At 40.1% G+C, this 25182-nt stretch overlaps 1 long non-coding RNA gene across 1 annotated transcript in view; it reads left to right on the forward strand.

Moving 5' to 3' along the window:
* The window catches only part of LOC148058861 (uncharacterized), a 29412-nt gene extending 5088 nt beyond the window's left edge, over positions 1-24324 (forward strand). Inside the window, exon 3 of the long non-coding RNA XR_015709448.1 lies at positions 24147-24324. This is a non-coding gene — a long non-coding RNA (uncharacterized LOC148058861). The remainder of the gene's footprint in view (positions 1-24146) is intronic.
* The last annotated feature ends 858 nt before the right edge of the window (positions 24325-25182 follow it).

Genomic DNA, 25182 nt, shown 5'->3' on the forward strand with positions numbered 1-25182 from the left:
TGAGCCCGGGTCTTAGACCGGGCTTATAATCAGGGGGTCCTACGGAAACCTGTTTCCCTGATCCTTGATTAAAAGTCCTCCTGCGCTCTCCGAGGGCCTGGAAGACCCCGGGAGTCTGGGCCGGACCATGTGACTCAGATGTGTGTCCAACAGGCTTATGTGGGCTCATGAGGGACAGAGGGGACCCGCAGAGAGGACTCCCAGAGGGAAGCAAATCCAGCGGCACACACAAGAAAGACTATACACACACAAGCACTGGGTGCATAATTCACCCCAGAGGTGCCACGCCTGGTGTCCCACCCAAGAACCCCCCGCTGGAGTGTGGCAAAGCCTCGCTAAATGGATTCTGCAGAGGAAGAGATTTAAGGCTTTGATGGAGCTCGGTGTGTTCCAGCTGATCGAGTCTCCGGCTTTGATGAATTGTTGTGTCATTCATTTGGGATTTTGAGAGAATTTATTGCGCTGGACTGACTGTGACGAAGAAAAGACTCGAACTCATGATTCACACAAACCTTCAGCTTCAGTGTGTCGACCAGTGGTTCTTATTTCTTTAGTTATTTAAGTGGGTGAAGATTCTGTTGGATCTATGGATGTTTTCATCTTTAATATGGAAGTATATCATCAGAATATTAAAATATTTAATTTAACTTAACCTAATAATTGCTTAAGATTTAAAATGTTGAAAATTTGATTTGATTTTTTTGTGAAATTTTTTGGTTTTATTTAAAAAAAAAAAAGTTATTTATATATTGAAATGTTACATTTGTTTAAATCAAATATTTGAATACAATCATTTAAACATAAAAACGTTAACATTTCTTTTTTTTTTATTATTGAATTAAAAAAGTTTGATTATTATTCCTATTCCAGACCAAACCAAAGGAGTCCAGAGCAACTTCACCGATCAGTCACATGATCGTCCGTGTGTCGCATGATTGGATGAGAGTTTGAACCAGTAGCTCTGTGCTCTGTTGGTTTAGTCTGGAGACTCCATTATAATAATAGTTTATATTGAATTTAAAAAACTATACATTAAATATATTGAATTGAAAAATATAAATATATATATATATAATATATATATAATATCAAACTCTGAAACTAATACATTTTTAATTTGATATTTTAAAGAGACAAATATATAAATTATAGTTATTGAATAAAAAAATATTAATTTGCCTAAAAACAACATTAAAATAAATCCAACATGTCAATATTCTGAGGTTCTTCCATGTTGATCCTGGTGCTGTGATCGTCTCTCATGCTCAGTTCAACGACACCAAAGTACATTAATTCCGCTGAGTGGCACAAGCCTGGTATTATTTATGCCTGGACTATGGGCCGGATGTCACTTAAATAAACACAGCAGAGGTTCATCTCATCTGCTGGATGAAAAGCCAGAGTGTGCCGCCGCCAATGGCTGCGCCGACCTCTGACCCCCGCGGGTCGCGGAGAGCATTTGTCCCTGGATAATTGGACAGAAGGACCCTTTCGCTCTTCATTTAACCTTTTAGGTCCAGAATCTTTCTTCCACAACGACCGTAAAGCTCCTGGTCCTGACCCAGTGTTCTCCGGGCCCGTCTTCCCACCCCCATCGCGGGCCTTTGAAAGCCGGAGAAAAGCTGAAGTGTGCTCGCCCCGTCAGACACAATGCTAGAGTTAGTGACCCCTGACCCCGCGGGCCCGGCTCTTTCTTCCTGGATCAGGCGAGGCCTTTCGCTACGCTGGGTTATTGCTCCACAGCTTGGCAACAGAAAAAGGGTAAACACTTGTTAAGATTCTTCCTCTTTCTCTTCGCCCGACCTCTTTTCTCCGAGTCACTTCGCTTACTTTCCTCCCTGCCTGGAGTGGGGGGGTCTGTTTGGGGATAAACGGGCGTCAGGACCTGGTTTGAGATGCAGGCTGTGGCTCGAGGATCCATCAGGCTGACAGGCCTTTGTCAGGCGCCTGAAGAGAGCAGGAGTCAGCGCCGCACACAAGGAAGTGCAGCAGCTACAGTCATGTAAATGCTCGCGACATTCATCCGCGAGTTCGCTGCACAAAAGCTTTTGTGAAAGATTCTTGTCGACCATTTATGGGTGTTTTTATTGAAGAAGTTTCTCTTTAAAGTCTCGTGAGGACATTCCTGTCGTGCCTCAGTGACACTCGTGTAATAATGTTGGTGACGAACTTGAATGAAAGTGTGTTTATATCATGAACGTATCAGCACTTTTGTGGCTATTTATGTGTAACACTGGCTGAAACTTTAGTAGTTATTTATGTGTAACACTGGCTGAAACTTTAGTAGTTATTTATGTGTAACACTGGCTGAAACTTTAGTAGTTATTTATGTGTAACACTGGCTGAAACTTTAGTAGTTATTTATGTGTAACACTGGCTGAAACTTTAGTAGTTATTTATGTGTAACACTGGATGAAACTTTAGTAGTTATTTATGTGTAACACTGGCTGAAACTTTAGTAGTTATTTATGTGTAACACTGGATGAAACTTTAGTAGTTATTTATGTGTAACACTGGCTGAAACTTTAGTAGTTATTTATGTGTAACACTGGCTGAAACTTTAGTAGTTATTTATGTGTAACACTGGCTGAAACTTTAGTAGTTATTTATGTGTAACACTGGCTGAAACTTTAGTAGTTATTTATGTGTAACACTGGATGAAACTTTAGTAGTTATTTATGTGTAACACTGGCTGAAACTTTAGTAGTTATTTATGTGTAACACTGGCTGAAACTTTAGTAGTTATTTATGTGTAACACTGGCTGAAACTTTAGTAGTTATTTATGTGTAACACTGGCTGAAACTTTAGTAGTTATTTATGTGTAACACTGGCTGAAACTTTAGTAGTTATTTATGTGTAACACTGGCTGAAACTTTAGTAGTTATTTATGTGTAACACTGGCTGAAACTTTAGTAGTTATTTATGTGTAACACTGGCTGAAACTTTAGTAGTTATTTATGTGTAACACTGGCTGAAACTTTAGTAGTTATTTATGTGTAACACTGGATGAAACTTTAGTAGTTATTTATGTGTAACACTGGCTGAAACTTTAGTAGTTATTTATGTGTAACACTGGATGAAACTTTAGTAGGTATTTATGTGTAACACTGGATGAAACTTTAGTAGTTATTTATGTGTTACACTGGCTGAAACTTTAGTAGTTATTTATGTGTAACACTGGCTGAAACTTTAGTAGTTATTTATGTGTTACACTGGCTGAAACTTTAGTAGTTATTTATGTGTAACACTGGCTGAAACTTTAGTAGTTATTTATGTGTAACACTGGCTGAAACTTTAGTAGTTATTTATGTGTAACACTGGATGAAACTTTAGTAGTTATTTATGTGTAACACTGGCTGAAACTTTAGTAGTTATTTATGTGTAACACTGGCTGAAACTTTAGTAGTTATTTATGTGTAACACTGGCTGAAACTTCTGTAGTTATTTGTGTGTAACACTGGCTGAAACTTTTGTAGTTATTAATGTGTAACACTGGCTGAAACTTTAGTAGTTATTTGTGTGTAACACTGGCTGAAACTTTAGTAGTTATTTGTGTGTAACACTGGCTGAAACTTTAGTAGTTATTTGTGTGTAACACTGGCTGAAACTTGTATAGTTATTTATGTGTAACACTGGCTGAAACTTTAGTAGTTATTTGTGTGTAACACTGGCTGAAACTTTAGTAGTTATTTGTGTGTAACACTGGCTGAAACTTCTGTAGTTATTTGTGTGTAACACTGGCTGAAACTTTAGTAGTTATTTGTGTGTAACACTGGCTGAAACTTTAGTAGTTATTTGTGTGTAACACTGGCTGAAACTTTAGTAGTTATTTGTGTGTAACACTGGCTGAAACTTTAGTAGTTATTTATGTGTAACACTGGCTGAAACTTTAGTAGTTATTTATGTGTAACACTGGATGAAACTTTAGTAGTTATTTATGTGTAACACTGGCTGAAACTTTAGTAGTTATTTATGTGTAACACTGGCTGAAACTTTAGTAGTTATTTGTGTGTAACACTGGCTGAAACTTTAGTAGTTATTTGTGTGTAACACTGGCTGAAACTTTAGTAGTTATTTGTGTGTAACACTGGCTGAAACTTGTATAGTTATTTATGTGTAACACTGGCTGAAACTTTAGTAGTTATTTGTGTGTAACACTGGCTGAAACTTTAGTAGTTATTTGTGTGTAACACTGGCTGAAACTTCTGTAGTTATTTGTGTGTAACACTGGCTGAAACTTTAGTAGTTATTTGTGTGTAACACTGGCTGAAACTTTAGTAGTTATTTGTGTGTAACACTGGCTGAAACTTTAGTAGTTATTTGTGTGTAACACTGGCTGAAACTTGTATAGTTATTTATGTGTAACACTGGCTGAAACTTTAGTAGTTATTTATGTGTAACACTGGCTGAAACTTTAGTAGTTATTTATGTGTAACACTGGATGAAACTTTAGTAGTTATTTATGTGTAACACTGGCTGAAACTTTAGTAGTTATTTATGTGTAACACTGGCTGAAACTTTAGTAGTTATTTATGTGTAACACTGGCTGAAACTTTAGTAGTTATTTATGTGTAACACTGGCTGAAACTTTAGTAGTTATTTATGTGTAACACTGGCTGAAACTTTAGTAGTTATTTATGTGTAACACTGGATGAAACTTTAGTAGTTATTTATGTGTAACACTGGCTGAAACTTTAGTAGTTATTTATGTGTAACACTGGATGAAACTTTAGTAGTTATTTATGTGTAACACTGGCTGAAACTTTAGTAGTTATTTATGTGTAACACTGGCTGAAACTTTAGTAGTTATTTATGTGTAACACTGGCTGAAACTTTAGTAGTTATTTATGTGTAACACTGGCTGAAACTTTAGTAGTTATTTATGTGTAACACTGGATGAAACTTTAGTAGTTATTTATGTGTAACACTGGCTGAAACTTTAGTAGTTATTTATGTGTAACACTGGCTGAAACTTTAGTAGTTATTTATGTGTAACACTGGATGAAACTTTAGTAGTTATTTATGTGTAACACTGGCTGAAACTTTAGTAGTTATTTATGTGTAACACTGGCTGAAACTTTAGTAGTTATTTATGTGTAACACTGGCTGAAACTTCTGTAGTTATTTGTGTGTAACACTGGCTGAAACTTTTGTAGTTATTAATGTGTAACACTGGCTGAAACTTTAGTAGTTATTTGTGTGTAACACTGGCTGAAACTTTAGTAGTTATTTGTGTGTAACACTGGCTGAAACTTTAGTAGTTATTTGTGTGTAACACTGGCTGAAACTTGTATAGTTATTTATGTGTAACACTGGCTGAAACTTTAGTAGTTATTTGTGTGTAACACTGGCTGAAACTTTAGTAGTTATTTGTGTGTAACACTGGCTGAAACTTCTGTAGTTATTTGTGTGTAACACTGGCTGAAACTTTAGTAGTTATTTGTGTGTAACACTGGCTGAAACTTTAGTAGTTATTTGTGTGTAACACTGGCTGAAACTTTAGTAGTTATTTGTGTGTAACACTGGCTGAAACTTTAGTAGTTATTTATGTGTAACACTGGCTGAAACTTTAGTAGTTATTTATGTGTAACACTGGATGAAACTTTAGTAGTTATTTATGTGTAACACTGGCTGAAACTTTAGTAGTTATTTATGTGTAACACTGGCTGAAACTTTAGTAGTTATTTGTGTGTAACACTGGCTGAAACTTTAGTAGTTATTTGTGTGTAACACTGGCTGAAACTTTAGTAGTTATTTGTGTGTAACACTGGCTGAAACTTGTATAGTTATTTATGTGTAACACTGGCTGAAACTTTAGTAGTTATTTGTGTGTAACACTGGCTGAAACTTCTGTAGTTATTTGTGTGTAACACTGGCTGAAACTTTAGTAGTTATTTGTGTGTAACACTGGCTGAAACTTTAGTAGTTATTTGTGTGTAACACTGGCTGAAACTTTAGTAGTTATTTGTGTGTAACACTGGCTGAAACTTTAGTAGTTATTTATGTGTAACACTGGCTGAAACTTTAGTAGTTATTTATGTGTAACACTGGCTGAAACTTTAGTAGTTATTTATGTGTAACACTGGCTGAAACTTTAGTAGTTATTTGTGTGTAACACTGGCTGAAACTTTAGTAGTTATTTGTGTGTAACACTGGCTGAAACTTTAGTAGTTATTTATGTGTAACACTGGCTGAAACTCTTGTAGTTATTTGTGTGTAACACTGGCTGAAACTTTAGTAGTTATTTATGTGTAACACTGGCTGAAACTTGTATAGTTATTTGTGTGTAACACTGGCTGAAACATGCAGTGTTGTCGGGGTCAGACATGAATGTAGCTTTGCTTTCTTTAGAAAAGAGAAAAGTAGTGTAGACTCCTGTGACCCTGAAGAGAAGCTGTAGAAAATTGATCAATGAATGCATGAATATAAATAACAAATATGGATGAAAAAGGATGCAAAACATTTTAAAACCAAATAAACCGTAAACTCTGAAGAGAGAGGGAGAAAGTTCAGGCTCACAATGACTGGAATTATAGACATTCTTGTTTTCTATGTTCAGTTCAGTTTATTTAAAAGGACAATGTTCAGTTACATTAAAAAGATTCTGCACCAGATGCTACTTTCCATCTGTAGTCCTCAACAAAGAAGACAGTTTACCTAATATCTAACATCATATTTGATTAACAGTTTAAAAACATATATAATAATAGAATATTTAATATAATCAGCTTTAATACATTTCATTATTTGTATTATTATTATTATTATTATTATTATTATTATGTTATTATTGTTAAATCTACTTTGGTTTTAGATGATACGTCATTACAAGTTCTCTCACTTTGTATATAAAAGTCATGACAGTTTGAAATAAATTAAAACAATGTTATTTTAAACCTGTTTTTGTAGATTTATTTAATTCTATTTCATTATTTTTGACTCAGCGCTCTTGCGTCGACACTGACTTCATTTGTGTCTGGTTCCTAATTCAGAACCTCGTGTCTGGATCGGCCTCTTAAGTCCAACATAATTGGGACTTTCCTCTGAAATCACTTCCTGTCCTTAATCTCTGCAAGTGCTGCCCGTAACCGTGGCGACCAGCGGAGCAGGCTGTGGTCAGCGAGGACAGTGGCCGGACCGGGTGTGTCCAGATGCCGAGCACGTGGCCGGGGTGCGAGCGGCGTCCTGTGAGCTGCTGCCAACATATGGGGTGAAAGGGAAGAGTCCTCTGGAGCTGCTGGCCCTCTCCGGCGGGACAGAAGCCCATTGTCTGGACCTGCCCTCCGAGCCACTTAATGGTGCAGAACAGCAGCGTACAGTATTGTAAACTGCTCCGGCCTCTCTCGGCCTGTCACACCGTCAATAGCCGGACCCTCTCTCTCTCACCCGCGACTCCCTCTCTCTCAGCGGGTGTTTTAGTGCCTCCTCTTTCATCCCTTTCTTCAGCCGCCTCCTCCCTTTTGCTACTCTTGCTCGGTTGCTCAATGTTCTCCTGAGTGATGGTCTAATTGTCCCGGAACAATTAAGCCATCTGATTTCTCCTGGGCTCCCTCTTTGTTTTGAGGGTGGGGGGGTGCCTGAGTACAGGAGGAGGCAGGAGGTCACCTCAATATTTGTCTTCCCTTTAATGTAACGCCCTCATCAGCAGCAGTAATAAGTGAGTAAGTTGTAGAGACGCTTTTCTAGACCAGGGTCACAAAGCACTTAAACAATCAAAACAATATTCAGTTAAAATATATACTTTAAAAGATCAAGATAAGACAAACACAAGAGTCTCAGAGAATCAAGGAGAAGCTCAAATAAAAGTGTCTTGAGATGTTTCTTGAAGGAGTCAGTAGATCAGTGAGGAACCATCAGTAGATTCTGATCCACAGACCTCAGAGCCCGAGCTGCGGTGTAAGTCTGGATCAGATCATCAAGGTCTGACCATGAATAGATCTGAAAGTAAGAACCAGAATTTTAAAATGATCCTGAAAAAAACTGGCAGCCAGTGAAGAGTTTGAAGGATCAGAAAAATGTAAGTTCTTCTACTAGAGCGGCTCAGAATTCTTTGAGTTCTGTCCAAATGTAACTTATATATACAGTGTTGAACCGTCAGTGTGTAAATAATAAAATAAAACAATAATAAAATATTTTTCTGTGTCAAAAATACATGTTAATATTTGATGGTATCAGGTTTGATTAAATTTATTTCTGACGCAAAAACTTAAAATATATTTTTTACAAGTGTTTTCCATTGAATATATTCCTCACCATCTACACTGTTTCTGGTTATGAGAAGGTTTCTGCTTTGTAAGAAAAGGCTCGGAAATAAGATATTAATTTATTCCCCTTTAATTTAACTTGTTACAGCAAAACATTAAGACAAACACTTAAACATAATATTAATGCAAACAGTAGACGTATTAAAAAAAAATAGAACAAACAATAATAAATAAAATAGTTATAGATCATATTAAATTAAAAATTAAAAATTAGGTGAAACAATTATTTTTTACTTGTAAGTTTTGCTGTGAAAGTCCTAAAAATAAAATATATAATTAAATATATTTTAAAATATTGTCTTAAAACACACTCTTATTCTCTGGCTTTTAACACAGCAGCTCTGAGCTGTTTTTAGTGCTTTTTACTTGTTTTATTTGATATTGTTTTATCTTCAGAGATACAGTTAAAACACAACTGAGCTTTTCTTAGCACTTTCATGTCATTGTACACTTTGTATCGACTGTTTTTAAAGTACTTTATAAATGAAGTTGATTGATTGACATCAACTATTATTTCACACACTGAACTGGAGAATTACAGAACTTATGCTAACTAATTAAAACGTTAAAAATATTAAAAAAAACATGATCATGATCTTGTTTAATCTGTGCTATTGCAAACATATTTGGGTGATTCTATTATTTATTATGTTCAAATATACATCGTAGCTGTCTTGTTATTTAAATGAATTATATTTCACATGTTTTGATCTTGAGAAATACACTTTAAAACTGCATTATTTTGTATTTAATGATTCTGGTTCCTTTAGAATTTTTCAGCAGAAAGTTCACAAAACATAAAACAATACATTTTTAAGTTAAACATTCAAATAAACGGCAGAATAATAATGAATATAACAAGAACAATAACCAGTAGAAGAGCAACACGGTGCAGAATTGAGTCGATGAAGTTAAAAACATAATAATTTTCTATTCAATGAACTTTTAAAAGTATCTGCTCTCAGGACATGGTTAGGATCGCCCTCACGAGGAAAAGTGATTTATTGTTTTGGTTTAATAATTGTCTCCGTAAACGTGTCGCCTCGAGAGTTATGCTGGTGGTGAATAGACAGGTGTCGCTCATGTTCTCCCCGAACATCTCTTTGTCAGCGACATGTCTGTCTGTGACCCTGTCTGCTCTCTCCGGCCATTTTGTTGTCGTCCTTTTCTTCCGCTCGTAGCTTCCGCTCCATTTCATCCCTCTGGTTCCTCCCCTCGCGTGGAGCCAGAAGTCGCCGCCGTAAACTTCCTGCTCGCGTCTAATCCGCTTTTAATTTGACACACAAAGTGGAGGAAGAGGCAGGAAGTCTGCAGCCACTTCACCAGAAGAGCTTTTCTTTCTGCTCTTTAGTGTTAGACTTAGAGATGTCGTCGTGCACGTTTGAAAAGAAGAATAAATGTGATGCTTCTGTGCTCATGTTGCACTTTAATCACAGGATCGAGGTTCGACTTTCTCCTCCTTTCTCACCTTCTATCGCTCAATGTCTTTGAACTTTAAAGTTTTTTAACCTGATTTTTATAGTTTAGTACGAACAATTGTCAATTTCCAGGCAGAAAAAAGGTGTAAAAAGAAGAATATATAGTGTCATGTCATGTGAAAGAGGGTTGATGGTGGAGCTCTGTCATCTGTGAGAGACTTATTGTCACGGAACAAATACATGGGAGGTTTGGGAAGTTAATGCTTGAAGTTTTTTGGGAACATGAATAAAGAAATGTAGTCCAGAGACGTGTAAATAAACAGATACATATTTGTGTTTAGAAAAGCTGGACCTTTTTGTTGTCCTTCCTGGAGGAACATTTCAGTGAAGATGATGAAGACTCCATCATGTCAAGAGTCAGGAACACGTGAAGTCAAGTCAGTGAAGGTGATGAAGACTCCATCATGTCAGGGGTCAAGGGTCAAGAGTCAAAACACATGGATTCTCTCCAGCAACATCATCTTCTGTGGTGACGTCATCACCGAGCGAGCGACTGTGTGGTCTCTCTTCATGAATCACGGCTCACACGCCCCCATATTGCCGAGACCCAGACAATCCGGTCCTGGTGGGCGGTCCTGGACCGGGTCATTACATGAGAGATGAATGTCTCGGCGAAGAGAGTCTGGAGTCCACGTCATACACGAGGAGTTTGATTTCATGGAGGCGCTGGACGTCCGGACCTCACAGGGCCGAGTGGTTAATGATCTGCCTGTGAGGCCTGTGACAGCAGAGCTGTGTGGTGTTAATGAGCGAAGAGTCCGGCCTCCTCTCCTCCCACACATGCACTCATTGTCTCTGCCCCCCGTCATTAGCTTAATGTGGCCCTCGCCCTCTTTAGAAAGAAGCCCGTTTGGCAGCAGTTTCACATGCAAATCCCGGCCCAGTGCTAATGGAGGTAAATGAAAATTAATTGATTGTCACCCCAAGACTCTTTCTTCCACGTCCTGTTCTCCGGAGCCTGGATCTGGACCACAATACGAGCTCGGCCGGCGTCCTACGCCTCGAACACATGGAGGTGCAGCTTCTTTGCAGAGCCGACGACAGTGAAGCAGAGATGTTTCTGTCGCTCAAAACTCAAATCGACCTCCCACACTCTTGAGGGGTTCACTCTCCACCGTAGATGACCAGACTTTCATAACTCATTCTTGATTCAAATCTTATCGACGAACATCGGCTTCTTAAGTAAAATCTATTTTATAAAATACATTATAAACACATTATTACAAGAATATAATACATTTTTATGGCGTCATAAAATATGTTTTAATAATGTATTGCAACTTATAACAAGGTTTCAAGTATTATAGCTGGATTTAATGCATTTAAAGTACAACATTTATATGTGTCAAGTGTTCTAAAATAGAATAAAGTCACATTATAACTGTTTTAACTTTACTTATAAAGATTTAAAGAACACATACATCATTGTTGAGATAAAGAATAATAACAAATGATTCATTTTGTGTCAAGTTAGTGACGACACTGTATTATAAAACATGTCAAATTAAACTTTATCGTGTGTATTATATATAAGTTTATATACGTTTTTATTGATGTTATTTCTTGATGTCAATGTTGTTAATTGTTATCGTTGATAATTTGGTTGTTCTTGTCGTTTTTATTGTGGCTTTTGTGTTGATAATTATTATTGTTGTCGTTGTGTTTGGATTCATGAATATTTTTGATCAAATCTTTGCTCATATATAAGTTGATGTTTGAAATTCTCTCCTGTGTAGAAACTTTAATCTTCTTTCCTTATCTTCTGGTCAACTAAGGTTTTGAAAACGTAACTGAGGACCTTGTTTACTCCTGAGGATCAAATGTGCGTCAGCAGCTCTTCAACCTCCATTAGAGCGACGGACGAGAGTGATCTCTCCATCCATTCATGTGTTTACCAGTCGATCCATCACCTCTTTGTTTCCAACCGATCCTCCGCTGCCTCCTTGCTCTCCAGACGCGGTGAAACATTAACCTGAAGCTGTTGTTGTCCTGGAGCCTGTAAACTCTGACGCGAGGTCACGCTGACCTTTGACCTTTGAGCAAGGCTCGTCACATGACGTACAGGACGATCTGTCATGTATCAGGGATGTATTTAACCACCGTTCTCAGAAGGAATGTGGATTATTTTCACAGTCATCTGTTCTTTTTAGAGACAAATGTTTGTTCATTTTAATGTAGCGACTGGAGCTCAGTTGTCTTCGTCTTCATCTTCGTCCAAGAAGACTCTTAACAACATCTAAACACCTTCAAACTGCTCGACTGTAACGTCTGTTATTGAAGCTCCACGTGAAGAATTGATACATTAAATAAGTCTATATTTTAGCTCCACGTCTGCTGTGAAATATGATAAAGTGTCAAAAGATAACTTCTCTTCTTCCTCTATATATGATTGATGTTGTACGAGGAACTATGGCTGACTTTGGACCGACTTGACTCTTCACTCGTGTATCAAACGTCTCTGAACTTCTGTCTCAGGTCCTGAAAACAAAGACAAATATAAAAATGTCCAGTTGGTTTAAGAGTCTCACGATCTTGGTAAATCATACGCAATCCGTGGTTAAGTCCGTAAAATTCTAAGTGTTTAGGATTTGATCCTCTGAGATCAAAGGGTTAAAAACACACGAAAATGACTTTAAAAGTATTTTATTCACACAATCGATGATGCTTTTGTTGAATCAAAGTTTTCAAAACTGAGACTTTCGATCCTAAGGTCGTGTTAAGAAACGACATGAACCGACGTCACAAACATCTTCATGGGATTGTGTGTAAATGCAGCGACATTGTGCGACTGTGTGTGAATGAAGCAGTTAAACTTCAGGACGAGTGTTAAATACTGGGGGGCGTGACGGAGCCGAGCTCACACTGGCACAAACATAAATCGTCAGACGTGTCCGTCAGTCACTGAACCCCCCGTCAGCTAACGACGGATAGATTTACATCGTTCCCGGGACGGTACCGTGAGACCATCGCGGCCCGGACAAAAAAACCCAACACGTTTCAGAATCACAAACCAATCAGACCCAATAAAAGTAACAAAGCAAGTTTTTCCGAGCAGAGCCATGAAAGAGAAGCGGGTCCGACAATGAGCGCGGCTGAAAGGAGGGCCATTTGCCGAGCCATCATTCATGAGCCGGGGCTCCCAGGCCCGGACAAGCTTGCTCCCGGCTCGACACACTTGTTGCCATTGTGACGAGCCGGCCGAGGGAAACCTCTGTAGTCCCGGATCAATTCAAGCCCTGACAACACCACACTGGACCACGGTGCCATTTGTTCAGCGGAACCCCCTGAAACTCTTCTCCCATCTGTCAGGGGCCTCGGTGCCACTCTGGGTGTGTGAATGTGAGGGGGTGGGAAAGGGGGGATGAGGAGGAGGTTAATCAAGATCTGGACCTGGACGGGGGTGTGTGGTCATTATGCTGATTCTCCCAGAGACATTGGAAGAATACTTCCTTTTACACTCTTGTGCTGCGACCCACCGATGCTGTGCTGCTGCCTTCAGACGGATCTGGGAATCAGGTCAATTATGGACACTTTTGATGAGAGGAAGAGAAGGAGGAGAGAAACTGTGAGAGGAGGGAGAGTGACGCTTCTAACTAGACTGTTCTCACACACACACACACACACACACGCACACACTCGCACACACGCACGCACTCACACACACACACACACACACGCACGCACGCACGCACGCACACACACACACACACACGCACACACACGCACACACACACACACACACGCACGCACACACACACACACACACGCACACACACACACACGCACGCACGCACACACACACACACACACACGCACACACACGCACACACACACACACACACGCACGCACGCACACACACACACACACACACACGCACACACACACACACACACACACACACACACGCACGCACGCACACACACGCACACACTCGCACACGCACGCACACACACACGCACGCACCCACGCACGCACACACACACACACGCACGCACGCACGCACACACACGCACACACTCGCACACGCACGCACACACACACGCACGCACCCACGCACGCACTCTCACACACACACACACACACACACACACACACACACACACACACACACACGCACACACACACACACACACACACGCACACACACACACATGAAACAAGAGTCATGATGTGTCAACATGATTAACACATTCTGTTACTTCAAAACACATTTCAGAGAGTGATAAGCCAAATAATTTATAATTAAAAAGTCATTTCTTCAAGTATATATATGTAGTACTGTGAAGTTTTTGCTCTGGTGTTGTGATAGTGTAGTAAGAACTATATATGTGTAGTATTGTCCAGTACTTGACTCTGGTGTTGTGATAGTGTAGTAAGAACTATATATGTGTAGTATTGTCCAGTACTTGACTCTGGTGTTGTGATAGTGTAGTAACAAGTATATATGTGTAGTATTGTCCAGTACTTGACTCTGGTGTTGTGATAGTGTAGTAACAAGTATATATGTGTAGTATTGTCCAGTACTTGACTCTGGTGTTGTGATAGTGTAGTAAGAACTATATATGTGTAGTATTGACCAGTACTTGACTCTGGTGTTGTGATAGTGTAGTAACAAAGATATATATGTGTAGTATTGTCCAGTACTTGACTCTGGTGTTGTGATAGTGTAGTAACAAGTATATATGTGTAGTATTGTCCAGTACTTGACTCTGGTGTTGTGATAGTGTAGTAAGAACTATATATGTGTAGTATTGTCCAGTACTTGACTCTGGTGTTGTGATAGTGTAGTAACAAGTATATATGTGTAGTATTGTCCAGTACTTGACTCTGGTGTTGTGATAGTGTAGTAAGAACTATATATGTGTAGTATTGTCCAGTACTTGACTCTGGTTTTGTGATAGTGTAGTAACAAGTATATATGTGTAGTATTGTCCAGTACTTGACTCTGGTGTTGTGATAGTGTAGTAACAAGTATATATGTGTAGTATTGTCCAGTACTTGACTCTGGTGTTGTGATAGTGTAGTAACAAGTATATATGTGTAGTATTGACCAGTACTTGACTCTGGTGTTGTGATAGTGTAGTAACAAGTATATATGTGTAGTATTGTCCAGTACTTGACTCTGGTGTTGTGATAGTGTAGTAACAAGTATATATGTGTAGTATTGTCCAGTACTTGACTCTGGTGTTGTGATAGTGTAGTAACAAGTATATATGTGTAGTATTGTCCAGTACTTGACTCTGGTGTTGTGATAGTGTAGTAACAAGTATATATGTGTGGTATTGTCCAGTACTTTACGATTTGTTTTCAAACCAAAATTTGTCCAAACATCAGCTTGAAAAGCTGCTAGACTCACTGTATCCTCTCGTCCTCAGTCATCAACAGGATTTCGCTGAATACATTCTTCCTTTAGAGTAAAACGGCCAGAATTGTAATTGCAACACAAAAATGAACCAACGACTTGAATATTTACATTATTATTCAAAAATATATATAATTATTTAATTTAATACACAATTTATTGAAATATAAACCATACAAAACTAGGATAAAAATGTATTATGAGGTTAAAGCTAAAAAATAACAATGAAAAAATGATACAATTCTGTTCAATACGTTAAAACAAATGTTTGTCAATTTTTTCTAACAGCCTTAATGTTGATGATGTTTCAAACATGAAACCACAGAAGGAACCAAATATCAAGACAAGACGAGAACTTGAAGTGGATCTTTGTGTGTATTGTGTGCGTTTATTTATAACCAGGTACAGACTTATTTGTTTAATACACCAGAACAATGAGATACGTTTGTCTTTCCCACACTGAGCTACTTTATACAGGATATATATTTAAAAATAAAGATGAAATAATGATCAATATAATAACAACACTAGTTTCCAGCACAGACGTGTTCTCATGTGATCCTGAAGATCCTGAAGATCCTGAAGATCCTGAGGATCCCTAAGAGTGTCTTCTCACCTGCGGTGTCGGGTTCACACGTCCGCCGACTGCGGTGCTGCTCCGGGTTCATGTTGGTTCTGCCGCACAAAGGGACGTGCGCTGACCTCTGACCTTGGCCCTGACCCCGGCTCTTCCCGGCCCGGGCTCCTGAGACAGATGTGGGTAAACAAGAGAGAGGGGCCCCTGCTCGCTGAAGGAGCTGCAGCTCTGGACCCCGAGGTCGGCTCTAATTGGGTCGGGTGTGGACCGGATGTGTCGTGAAGGACCAGATGCACTAATTGGTGCCAGTGTTGACCTTCAGCGTTGACCTTCAGTGTCGATGGTCTTCAGACACACACCTCTGATACAAACACACGGATCTAGAACATCAAGGTCACGACCGGATCTCGGTCGCTCACCTGTCGTCGGCCATTTTCTAAAGTCAGGTGACATCAGAGTTTCTGAAGAACATCTGAATCTTGAATAATTCTTCAGATCCTCGAGAGGAACCAGCACCTGTCAGGCTGCAGTACTAGATAGAACCAGCAGGTGGCAGTCATTGACTATCTTGATGCAGGAGGAACGACTGTTGACAATATTAACAAACAATAACAATAACAATAACACAGTAATAACACGTTTAATATTGACTCGTATAGACTAGAAGTAGGTGTTTCAGACCTTTTAATACTTGTATTTAAGTATTTTAGGACTGGAAACGATACACTTACCTTTATAGAGTAAGTCATTTATATTTATATAGAGCTTTTCCAGACCAGGGTCACAAAGCGCTTAAACAATCAAAGCAATACTCAATAAAATAATAGAGCTTGTGTTTATGATTAAATATGAGTGTATTATTATTTATTACTAAACTCTATCAAAGTGTATGATTGTATGAACGTGTGTGTTATTAGTTATTACTAAAATATTACATTTTTAATGTGTGTATAAATAACAATACTAAATAATATTTAATGTAATCAACGTGTATGATTGAGATAATCATTATTAGTAAAGATTATTTAATATAATTAATGTGTGTTTTAATGATAATTACTAAAGATTATTTAATGTTATTATGTCTATGATCATACGAACGTGTGTATTAATATTGTTAGTAAAGATTATTTAATGTAATTAATGTGTGTTTTAATGATAATTACTGAATATTATTTAATGTTATTAATGTGTGTTTGAATTATAATTAAGTAAGTAAGTAAGTAATTTGTATTTATAGAGCGCTTTTCCAGACCAGGGTCACAAAGCGCTTAAACAATCAAAACAATATTCAATAAAATATATACTTTAAAGATCAAGATAATACTGAGAACAACACAGGAGTTCCAGAAAATCAAGGAAAAGCCTGAACAAATTACTAAAGATTCTTTAATGTTATTATTTCTTTGATCAAATGAACGTGTGTATTAATAAATTTAGTAAAGATTATTTAATTTAACGAGTGTTTTACTGATAATTACTAAAGATTATTAAATGTTATTATGTCTATGATCATATGAACGTGTGTATTAATACTGTTATTACTATTTAATTGAATGTGTATGATTGTGTGACATTTACTTGTGCAAGTGTTAGTTCAGGAGTTTGTGTGTGTTTGGTCACATGTGTATTGTGTATCTACTCCACAAACGCACACACTCACACACTGATCTTCATCAGAGGTTGTCCTGGATATCATCAGTAATTCAACATTCCAGCGACAGACCGTCCTGGGATTCCGGCTCCGGGTTAATGTTGGACGGAGTCGTAATGAAAAGTATCGCATGTCTGCAGAATGTCTGCCAGACTTAATAACGGCGTTTAAATCACGGCACGATGGACAGTCGCGCCGGACGCTCTTTTCTTCCATGTGAGGATGTCGAGCCAGAGGACGAACCCGGAGCGAGAACCTCTGACTCCTGCCACGGCTGCCGAGTCATAAATGCCTTGTTCCCATTGTGTGGGACCTCATGAGGGACACGGTCCCCGCGGCTCGGCCCACCAGTCGCCAATAAGTGCAACATGCTCTCCTAGCGAGCGGCAGTCTAGCATTCCTGGCATTTCCAGTCGCCGTCTATGAGAAGAGACGGTCCAGCCGAGAAACCTTGTTCTGGATTCTTCTTCCTGGCGAGTGGGCTCTGGTTGTCTCCAGACTGGAATGCTATTGTCTCCGGTTCTTGACCACAACACACCAGTGACACACTGTATGACCCTGTGACTCCAGCACTTATTACATTCTCACCTTCGTCCAACCATGACCTGATGAACCTTCACGGACAGACTCACCTCACGAGTCCGACTGAGAACCTTCACTGACGTCTGTCCCCTGAAGAGACCACGATCCTGGACTGATCCGGAGCTGGTCCTGCATGTTTGAATGGTTTCAGGACCAGTTTCATGTCAGTTAAATCCTCTCACTCGTCAGTGATCCGTCGCTTACAACATCTTCATCACCAGAGATTCTTCTGCCTCTGCTGCTCTGAGTCAAAGAGTCGACTCGTGGATCAGTGGAAGTGGAGCGAGTCTAATTCAAGAGAGAGTTCATCTAATCAAGATCTCAGACTTCGGACCTCATCATGAGTTCATCTGTGTTTCCCAGATTCATGTCCAGGAGTTCATGTTCTGGTCATAATCAGATCCTTATTATTGACAGTTGAACCAGATCCTGCTGAGGAGACTGAGGGATGAAGACTGTCTGGGTCTGTGTTCCACTGGTTCTCATCAAACCTTTCTGTTTCAGTGCATCTGTCAATCAAATGAGGTTGTGTGGAGTCCCTCAAGGTTCTGTTCTGGGTCCTTTATCGTTTGTACTTGATTCCTCTGGTCAAATCATGATGTTTCTTCCACATGTTTGCTGATGACATCCAGCTCTACTGTTGATCCAACTGAGCCCCAGAGGCTGAACTTGGTCAATTGTTGAAGCTAAATGTGGACAAAAGTCAAACTCTGGTTATTGCTGATGATTAGGTTCTAGGGTTGAGTCAGTACTTGAGTGACTTATGTCACTTATGTCTGTCAAACTGAGAAACCTTGTGTTTTTGACAAATGTCTCTCGTTCAACACTGAAAAAAACTGACACAAAATGTTTCAAGTGAGAAAAATCTATAAACTTAAATGATGTCACAACATGATCTTATAATCCACGTGTTTGTGTCGTTTACACTATTGTAACAGTTTATTTGTGTCTAAACCAGAAGGATCTTCTCGCCTGCAGTTCATACTAAACTCTGCAGCCAGAATTCTGAGCCGCTCTAGTAGAAGAACTCACATTTCTCCTTCAAACTCTTCACTGGCTGCCAGTTTCTTTCAGGATCATTTTTAAATTCTGGTTCTTACTTTCAGATCTATTCATGGTCAGACCTTCCATCAGTGATCTGATCCAGACTTACACCCCAGCTCAGGCTTTTCCTTGATTCTCTGAGACTCTTGTGTTTGTCTCTGTGTTGTCTTGATCTTTTAAAGTATATATTTTAACTGTTTATTGTTTTTGATTGTTAAAGTTCTTTGTGACCCTGGTCTAGAAAGATCTTTACAAATAACTATGACTTACTTATTTACAGACAAACAAATACAGCAGATACACTTTGAGAGACGCTGTGACTCGACCGACACATGACTAAACATTCACTCAGTTGTAAAACCTTTTGATTTTTGAGTTCATCAAACAACAAAGATACTCAAAGTGACTCATCAGGAGACTTCAGGACGTGTCTGTCTTTGGAATGATTCCAACTAAAGTCTTTAAACGTATAGATCATCGAAAATGGAAGATAAGAAGCTCATTGAAGTGAAGTTGTCACGATGCTAAAATGTTCAACTAGATAGCGACGCTTCGGAAAGTATCTCGATGTCATCACAAGAATGACAAACAAAGACCCACAACTTTAAAAGGAAAATAAACTTCTGTTCCAACATGTAACTTTTAAAAGGACCACACGTTAAATATTTATTATAAAAGGTGTGAAACTGCAACTTCGACAACAAGCTTCAGGTCTAATGTATTCAATAAATAATTATAAATAAATATCTAAACATATTTTGATGGTCATCGATACTTTTGAAACAATACTTTTGTTGGGATTCAATACATAGAAGCTGTTTGATAACAAAGTACTTGCAGTGAAGTTTGAAACCTTCACTTCACTCACTTTGGTGAGGTCGGGTCAGGGATCTGGTCCTGGTCCGGTTTATGGAGGTGAAAGTTAAAACTCTTACTTGTGGTCATAAAATAAAAGGCTAAAAGGGTGACGGCATGTTCTCTCAGACCCGAGTGTTTTATCGCTGTGGGTTGAAAGTCTCGTTACTGAGAGATTATTAGACTTAATCTGGTAAAGAGAAGCGCGACGCTGAGATCTGCCTGCAGGCTCCGGGAACAGTAGGGAATTCATCCGAGCCGGCCATATGCTGCCTCCTCTCAGCTGGGAGAGGTTGAGTTAAGTCGGGGGCCATTCAAACATCACCTGAGGGCCCGGAGCGGCAGGTAGCATCTCAGCTAGCACAGTTAGAAGTGTTGATGGAGCACCGGGTCACCCGCGGAGCGGAGCGGGCCGATCCCGGCCCCAGGGCTGCCGGTCACTGGATATGAGTGGAGCTGAGGTGCGGAGGGTGACGTCCCGGGAGCCCTTTGAACCGTGGGCTGCAGGTGGAATGTGGCGAGTCAGCAGGTCACTGGTCTCATCCTGAGCCTGGAGAGTCAAGCTAATGCTAATCATCCTTGATGAGACGCTCCGTGACTTCAGTCTTCACAACTGTTGGTCGCTGGTCCAGATTCTCACTCTTTGATCTCATCAAACAAGTTCTTAGGAGATCTCGCTCCTGATTGTGAAGATAAGTCTGAGGACACGTTTGTCCCTCATGGTCGGTCTGTCCTCGTCCACGTCATTAACTTGATCAGATCATGTTCACTTGAAGAACCAACACTGCATCATAAACATCACTGACTTATTGAAGATTAGTTTCTTCCTTCCTTACCTGCTCAGGTGTGTCGGAGGAGTTAACGGATCCAGGGGGAGCTCAGCTGTTGTTTTAAGCATCTTTAACAAACATGAGATCCTCCCTACGGTTCCATTCAACTCCCGTTTGAAGGCGTGAAAGATGGAAACTTTGCATGACAAATACTTGATTATCAGTCATAAGAGCCGCTTTAGAAGGTCATGATAGTTTCAACTTTATTCACCTGAAAAACCCAACAATTATTTCTATGAACGTTCTACTAACCACTGGTAAGAACTAACTCTGGATGGATTCATAGAGACAACAGTCATGTGACCTCCTGCCTTGCTCAAGAGCACTAAAGCGATATTAAAAAGAACATCATGTAAAACGTCACTGAAGATGGAGCTTCGACGACGACAACAAACGAGATGTAAACGACGTCACGAGACTTCAAAGGACGTCCACGAGCTTCTCATTTCCATAATTGTTTTATAGATTGTTGGTACTGTTGTGATAGCATCAACACAAACGGTTATAAAAGCCTCGGTTTTATGAGGGAGACGAGAAGATTCTCGACAGTGAAAGTGACCTGAAGACGTTTGTAGTGTAGAGCAGCCACGTGGTCTCTCTCTGAGACTCATCATCATCGTCGAAGTCAAACATGGAAAGAGATTCTTTAAACTCTGGTTAAGTTGTTTATTTTTTCATCATGATTCTTAAAACCGCTGCCAGGCGAGCGCCGTGATCCAGTTAATACCAGATCGACTCATACGACGCGGCGTCCGACATCCCTTCACGCTCAAACCCTCCAGAAGAAGGTCGTGGTCCTGGTGGTCCCCGTCAGCCCCGGGCCAGCCTCCAGGTGGGCTCTTCTAATGAGCTCCAGTCGCAGCCCGGCCCGGGCCTCTTCTTCCCATGGTGGCAGGGGGGCCGCGGGAGGGTTCTGGGGTCTGCTGGGCAGGTCATCCCCAGGCAGGGGGCTCGGGTCGGGACTGGATGGAGAAACATCTCACTCTTCAGGCCTAATTAATGGCAACTTTATTTCCAGTGTGGGAAGAGCGAGGCAAGAAAGGAGGCCACAGAAGTGCGTCGCTGCTCTTTGATCCGGGGGTTTGTAACGGGGTACACAGGCGTCCACTTGTTGGCTGCGCGCTGAATGAGCGGGCGGTAGGTCGGCTTTGTCTTTACAGTTTGAGATATGCCGGAGTAAACAGCGACGCACGTGAAAGAGCAGTGACTGATGGGAGTGTTTGTCCGACGCCGACAGCCTCCGCTTTTGTTTCCTGTGTTTGATGTGATTGATACGTGTTGTTGTCGCACACACACATCGTCTCCTCAAAATAAGAGTTAAAAGTGTGTGAATCTCCACTTCACACGGGGAGACGTGTTTGGGGTTCGAGGGAGTCCTTGATAAAAGGATGAACCCAGAAGTGACCACAAACAAGGCCTCGGGCCGCACCTTTGATCGCGGCGTTATCTCAGAATCACTCGACGAAATCATCAAACTGATGCATCCACAGATAACGTCCGACGCTTTCTGTCTTTCTGTGTGAACGTCTTCTCTCGCTCGTCTCGTGCTCCGGCCCGTTGTTGCATCAGTGGCTGGAGATGAAGTGGACGAGCCGGGTCTATGTTCTTGCACGTGCTGGACCTCCTGCGGTGCTGGTCAGTCTGGATGGAAGAGCCAGACTGGAGCTATAAAGGGTTCTTTGTTGACCCGTGAGCAGGGTCGCCTCTCTCCTCTGCTGCCCAGTCACCATCACATTCTCCACCTTTCTTATGGTTCTGTCGGCTCCGGACAAAAGTGCTGAGCTGGCATTATTCACAGGAAACAGAATAAAGGATTCATTTGCATGGATTTTGTTGCTGCTACAAAAGGCGTCATTTTTTGGGGCCGAGCATTTCACCGTCAACCAAATGAAACAAAACCACAATAGTCAGGATTCGTACGCTCATCACCGCAGCTTTGTGCGATATTAGTTTGAAGGATTTTCCACTTAGTCCAGACTTTCATGGACTTTTGTGCAGTTTTACGCCTTTTTTGTTCCACAATATCAGAATCAATCAGTCAACATTGGACGGATCCATGAACGTTGGCAGTTATTGATGAGGATGTTGGTTCTGAAGACAAGTACTGTGTGTGTGTGTGTGTGTGTGTGTGTGTGTGTGTGTGTGTGTGTGTGTGTGTGTGTGTGTGTGTGTGTGTGTGTGTGTGTGTGTGTGTGTGTGTGTGTGTGTGTGTGTGTGACTGATTCTGCAGCGTCTTTAAAAACATCCTGTTTCTCTTTCTCAACCTGTTTGTCGGCCTGGAATGGATTAGACACAAGTCAGGTTCGCTGCAAAAGACGGTTCTGGGTGATTTTCTGCCTCATTTTACAGGCTGTTTGGAACCAAAGGAACAAACATCAATCTATTGCTAAATGTAATTTAAGCTAAAAACAGCCGTTAAAGGGTTAATTTAATGACTTCCTAATGTTTAACTTCTGAGAGACTTTGTTTTTAGTTCATTTAATCAAAGTAATCAATGAAAGCTTTGAAGGTTTTATGTAAAACATTGTTTAAACTTCATTCATTTTCTAGCGCTTTATCCCTTATAGGAGTCTATCCCAGTATCATAGGGCGAGAGGCAGGGGACACCCTGGACAGGAGGCCAGTCTGTCTCAGGACACACGACGACACACAACCATTCACACACACACTCATACCTACATACAATTTCCCCCAAGTTCTCAATCAACCTCTGTATGTTTTTGGACTGTGGGAGGAAACCGGAGTGTCCGGAGTAAACCCACACAACACGAGGAGAACATACTAATGCACACAGAAAGGTCACAAGAAGCGAACCAGCAACCTTCTGTGAGGCGACAACCACTGTGTCACCGTGTGTCCTGTTTAAACTTCACTATTTTCATTTAATTATTTTAATAAATGTTTATTTTCCATTATTAAGAGCTTAATTTAAATAAAATCAAAATGTTGTATATTTCCTGCTAAATGTACTATATGAGACTTTTCAAACATTTCTTTGGTAAAACTGACTTCATAACTTCTCGACAGAGGGAAGGACGGGACGATTGAACACAGTTTGATTGACATGTCACTATCCGATCATTTTGATTGATCAACATATCTGAACCTACTTGTACATCCTGTGGGTTCCACATGTGACTACTGTATATTTATTATATTGTTATATATTTATACCAACAAATATTACTAACTTACAATATCTTTTAGCATAAACTTTTCTGGTTGATATTTAAATGACTTTTATTGTTTTTTGTGTGGTCGTCGGATCGTTGTGTGTTTATGCTCAGAGAGGAGGTTGTTTTGTGAGCCTTTACAGATGTTCTGAGCCTGCATGTGTGATGCTGACGGTCCGGTGAACGAGACAAAGGCAGCAAATGGATCGTAGTAAATCCAGATCAACATGTTGTACTTCAGCGTTTCCTTGATCACGGGATTTTCTTTGCCCTTCGCTGTTTGATCCTTTGTCTCCCGGGTGCCCACCCTCTGTTTCCGATCCAGGACCTGGTCTGCAGAGGGCCCAGGACGAGGGGGTCCAGCCCCTCACGTGGAGAAACCTGGTGCACGAGAGCCATATCTGTCACGGCACATTGTGGAGCGCCGGCCTGATATGAATGAGCTGCTGAGCCACCGCTGCAAGTGTGCGGCTCAAAAGAACACTCACATGTTCTAATGTAATCATGTGGACAGACCCTCAGATCCATGAGCCCCGGACGCTCCGGCCCCTCATTCAGTCTTGACTGGGAGGGGGGTTCAGGGGGGTCGGGGGGGTCGGGGGGGTCTCTGAAGTCATCTGAAAGGAACTCCTCTGTCCTCATTGTTGCTTTTGTCTTCCTGGCCTGTTATTAGCGCAAGAATCAGATTTCGTCGATTAAACTCTTGAGATTTGACTCTTTCATGTTTTTAGAGAGTTTGAGAAAAATAACTTGTTTCAAGAGTCGATCAGTTCAATAGATTCTGATACAAATCACGACCAATTTAAGGAACAACGTTGTCACCATTTTATTAAAATATACTTGATTATGTTTTATGTAACTTAAATATATATGATATATTTGATCTATTGATTTGTCGTGTAGAATCATGTTGGAAAAAAACTACACTTATTGAGGATTATGTTTATGCTTATAGTTGATGTCGATACTTTTGTTTAAGCTAATTTAAGCTTGAATTATGTCTTTTGTTTACACTTAAAACCGATTGTTAAAGCACATACTTAAATAATTTTGAAAGCTTTGTTGGAAAAGCAAGTTATATTAACATTTTATTTAAGAAAACGTTGACCTTTATGGAAATTTATTAAGAGGTTTTCAACCTATTCTTTACTGACAATTATATTCCGAACTGGAATCTTCAACTGAAATCATCAGAAAGAAAATAAAAACCAAAGAAAGAGAATCGAGTTGTTCTTTGCATCCTTCGACGAGTGGTCGAGCTGTTTTCAAGTTTAGGCGTAAATGTGGTCCGAACACACACACAACTTGACAATTATTGCATTTCGTGAATACATCCATGAAAACGTTAGAAAAGGTTCGAG

Source organism: Callionymus lyra, chromosome 19 (assembly GCF_982586985.1).
Source record: "Callionymus lyra chromosome 19, fCalLyr1.hap1.1, whole genome shotgun sequence".
Classification (NCBI taxonomy): Eukaryota; Metazoa; Chordata; class Actinopteri; order Syngnathiformes; family Callionymidae; genus Callionymus; species Callionymus lyra.